The sequence below is a fragment of the Etheostoma spectabile genome, unplaced genomic scaffold, assembly GCF_008692095.1.
Source record: "Etheostoma spectabile isolate EspeVRDwgs_2016 unplaced genomic scaffold, UIUC_Espe_1.0 scaffold00569865, whole genome shotgun sequence".
Lineage (NCBI taxonomy): Eukaryota > Metazoa > Chordata > Actinopteri > Perciformes > Percidae > Etheostoma > Etheostoma spectabile.
The window spans coordinates 15,417-19,943 of NW_022605383.1; the positions used below are offsets into that span (position 1 = coordinate 15,417).

At 61.9% G+C, this 4,527-nt stretch overlaps 1 pseudogene; it reads right to left on the reverse strand.

Annotated features, from left to right (window-relative positions):
- Positions 1-786: 786 nt before the first annotated feature.
- On the reverse strand, positions 787-4,290 carry LOC116685472 (uncharacterized; annotated as a pseudogene).
- Positions 4,291-4,527: the final 237 nt, after the last annotated feature.

The window sequence follows — 4,527 nt, forward strand, 5'->3', positions numbered from 1 at the left end:
CAACTATTTCTCTGTAGCCAGTCGTTTTTTTACACAAAGTTTCACAGTTGTTGATACAAAGAGAACGTCTCGGGTTACGTATGTAACCCTTGTTCCCCGAGATAGGGGAACGAGACACTGCGTCGGTACGACACTATGGGAACGCCTTTAGGCATGACAGGGCTGAATGCAAATGAAAACTACTCCAATCCTATTGGTCCTAGTGAGAACGGTAGCATGTGACGGCATAACCTTTAGGGGCATATAAGCACACCGGCACTAGCTCATTAGCTCTTTTTATGAAGCATGGCACTCCAGGCGGGGCGAGGGCGGCGAACCGACGCAGTGTCTCGTTCCCCTATCTCGGGGAACAGGGACATACGTAACCCGAGACGTTCCCCTTCGAGGGGAACTCGAACTGCGTCGGTTACGACACTATGGAACGAGATACCCACTAACCCGCGCCGAACCCCGCCTGCCCAGCGTGCAAGCAACCCTTGGGCACGACTAGGAGGAGAGCACCGGGTGCCAGGAGCGGAGGGAAGGTCCAGACATAAAACCTGAAGAAGGTGTGAGGAGTGGCCCAGCCAGCTGCATCACAAACCCCCTGAAGAGACGCCCCAGAGAGGAGAGCCGTAGAGGCCGCCATGCCCTCGTGGAGTGAGCCCGTACAGCCATAGGTGAAGGCAACCGCGCACCTGATAGGCCAGGGAGATAGTCTGAACAATCCAGTTGCTGATAGTATGTTTGGAAGCGGGGAACCCAGCCTTGGGGGACCCGAAAACACCAGCAACTGGTCCGTCTTCCTCACCGGGAGGACCTCAGAGCGAAGACGCTCAGCGCTCTGACAGGGCAGAGCAAATGGAGCCTCCCGTCCACCGCCGTCACATGAGGCGGAGGATGAAACGCCTGCAGTACAATGGGCCCTGCAACAGAGGACTGCACCTTGGGAACGTAGCCCGGAATGGGGTGCAGGATGGCCCTCACTTACCGGGGCAAACTCCAGGCACCGGGGAACAACCGAAAGAGCCTGGAGGTCCCCCACCCTCCTCAGAGAAGTGATAGCAAGGAGGAAGGCCATCTTCAGGGTCAGGTACTTGGCCTCAGCCGACTCCACGGGCTCGAAGGGGGCCTCAGCCAAAGCCCGAGAACCACCGCCAGATCCCAGGTGGGAATCCTAGGGCGAGTCGCAGGTCTCATCCTCCGGGTCCCACGGAGAAACCGCAACGACCAAGGGAAGTCTCCCCAGAGACCCATCCCCCGAAGGGCGTGGAAAGCCGAAATGGCTGCCACGTAAACCTTGAGGGTGGATGGGGAAAGGCCCGCAGAGAAGCGGTCCCGCAGAAACTCCAGCACCTGAACCACCGGGCAGGTAACTGGGTCCAGCATGCGTCCACTGCACCAGGCAGAGAAGACGTTCCCTTCAGGCCATACATCCTCCGTGTAGACGGGGCCCAGGAGCTGAGGAGAGTCTCGACCGCTCCTTCCGTCAGGCCCGCCTCCAGGTACTGGGCCCCCTCAAGGGCCAGACCACAGCCGCCACAGGCGGGGCAAGGGTGAAGAACCCGCCCCCGTCCTGGGATAGCAGTCCCTCCTCAGAGGGACGCGCCACGGCAGACCGTCCAGGAGCGCCATCAGGTCCGAGAACCACACCGGGTCGGCCAGAATGGAGCTACCAGAAGCAGGCAGATGCCCTCCCGACGGACCCTCTCCAGGATCCCGGGAGCAGGGCGACTGGGGGGAAAAGCGTACAGACGCAGCCTCGGCCACTCCCGCACCATGGCGTCCAGCCCTAGCGGGGCCGGCGGCGTCAGGGAGAACCACAGAGGACAGTGCGTAGACTCCTGAGACGCAAACAAGTCCACGTCTATAGGTCCGAACGTTGCGCACAAGGACTCCACCACCTCGGGGTGGAGCCGCCATTCCCCGGGCCTCAGCCCCTGTCTCGACAGCAGGTCCGCACCCTGATCTGAAGCCCAGGGATATAAACATCGCCCTGAGAGAGAGCAGTCTCGCTGGGACCACGGAGGATCAGATGCGCCAGTCTGCAGAGAGGGCGCGAGCGCAGACCCCCCTGTGATTCAGATAGGCCACCACAGCTGTATTGTCGGACCTGACCAGCACGTGATGACCCAGGAGTGCAGGCAGGAGCTCCGCAGAGCTCGGAACACGGCCAGCATCTCGAGGCAATTGATGTGCCATGACGAGTGACGCTCCTGCCAAACACCCTTCGCCGAGCGGTCGTCCATGACGCGCCCCACCCGGTGAGGGAAGCGTCTGTTGAAACGATTACACGGCGACAGGGAGCCCCCAGCGCGGGTCCTTGGGACAGGAACCAAGGCTTCTTCCACACCGACAGGGCACGAAGACATTTGTGCGCAACCCGTATCAGGCGGAATGGGTTCCCCCTCGGGGAGAACCCCTGGACTTCAGCCACCACTGCAGGGCCCTCATGTGCAGAAGACCAGAAGGTATCACGCTGGAAGCAGCCGCCATGAGGCCCAACACCCTCTGGAAGTGTTTCACTGTGATGGCGTGGCCCAGCCTCACACCCTTCACCGCGGCCAGAAGGGACTCGACACGAGCGGAGACAGACGTGCCAGCATTGTCAACGAGTCCCCACACCACCCCTAAGAAGACAGTCCTTTGGGCGGGTGCTAGCACACTCTTCCCCTCGTTGAGCCTCAGCCCTAAACGAAGAAGATGAGCAAGACGACATCTCGATGCCGAACCGCCAACTCCCGAGACTGAGCCAGGATAAGCCAGTCGTCGATGTAATTGAGGACCCGGATGCCCTGGAGCCGCAGAGGGGCCAGCGCCGCATCCATACACTTGGTGAAAGTGCGAGGGGAGAGTGCCAGCCGAAGGGAAGAACCCGATACTGGTACCACGCCCCCGAAGGCGAACCTCAGGAACTTCCTGTGGGAAGGACGAATGGAGATGTGGAAGTAAGCGTCCCTCAGATCCACGGTGACAAACCAGTCCTCGGACCGGATGTGACACCAGATGGCGGGGATGGTGAGCATCTTGAACCTGTATCTCTCAGAGACCGGTTTAGAACCCGCAGATCCAGAATAGGGCGCAGACCCCCGTCCTTCTTGGGAACCAGGAAATACCGGCTGTAGAATCCGGACCCGCTGTCCTGCGGGGGAACGAGCTCCACGGCCCCCTTCTCCAGCAGCGAGCGCACTTCCAGTCCCAGCACCAGGCCTTGGTCGGGCGCACCACAGTCCGGACCACCCCAGAGAAGCCGGGGGGCGGACCCGGAACTGCAGCCTGTACCCTCGACGACGGTGCGCAGAACCCATGGGGACATGTTCACCAAACCGCGCCAAGCGTCTGCAAAATCCGCCAGCGGAACCAACCCCTCGGGGCTGGTGGCCAGTGCGACGTGCCGATCGCGGAAGAGCCCTGAAGCGGGCTGCCAGGAAGAACCCGCCGACGACCTGTAGTCCAGGAGCCGAACCTCCGGCCCCTGCCACCCCTCGGGGAAGGCAGAGCGGAGAAGGCCCGGCGGCGGCTAGTGGTCCCGAGCGCCACGGCTGCGGGACAACAACGCAAGCGGCCGCCCTGGAGGGGACCTCAGTCGGCCTCGGGGGCCAACACACAGTCAGGACCGCCTCGCCTTCCCCCTCCGAGACAGGATGACGGCCCTCAGGTCCTCGACCTGCCGGGGGGGGGGTGCGCGGGAGCGTTGCCCAGCGTCCCAAGCCACTCGAGGGGGACCGCGAGAAGCGACACTCTGTCTCTGGGCCGGCGGGGGAGCTGGTAGAGGGCTGAGAAGGGCCAGCCGACCCAGCAGAGCGGGATCCAGTCCGGCGAGGGAAAAACTGCTGGAATGCTCCCCTGGGACCTCACATGGCGAAACCTGTCGACGACAGAGTTCACCGCCTCCCCAAACAGGCCCGTAGTAGAAACCGGCGCATCCAGAAGAATTCTCTGTCCTTCTGCCTGATGTCCGAAAGGTTCAGCCAAAGGTGTCTCTCCGTGGCCACCAACACAGACATGGAGCGACCCACAGCCCGGGCCGTAGCCTTGGTGGCACGAAGCGAAAGATCCGTGGCCCGGCGTAGCTCCGCCAACTCCTCCTCAGAGGGGCCTCCTCTCTCCATCTCCAGCAGCAGGTCCCCTGGTAGGCCTGCAAAACCGCCATGGTGTGCAAGCACGCACCAGCCTGGCCTGCCGCCATATACGCCTTCCCACCAGCGAGGAAGTCACCCGACACGGACCCGTCGGCAGCGCCGGCTTGCCAAAAGACGACGTCAGCTGGGGAGAGAGGTAACTAGCAAGAGAGTCTTCAACCCGCGGCATCGTCCCGTAGCGCAGTCCTTAATACCGCCACATTGCCAAACTCCAGCAGCTGGGGAGTAGAAAGCCGGGCAGAATAAGGTTTATCCCATGATACACAATTCACTGTGTAAATCCGGGAAAAAACGGCATGGATCGGCGCGGGGGCACGGAGTGGCTCCGCAGGAAGCGATCATCCAGCCTGCCCCAGCGTTAGCTCCCTCACAGCCTGTGGCCAATCCAGTCCGAGTTTTGCCACGG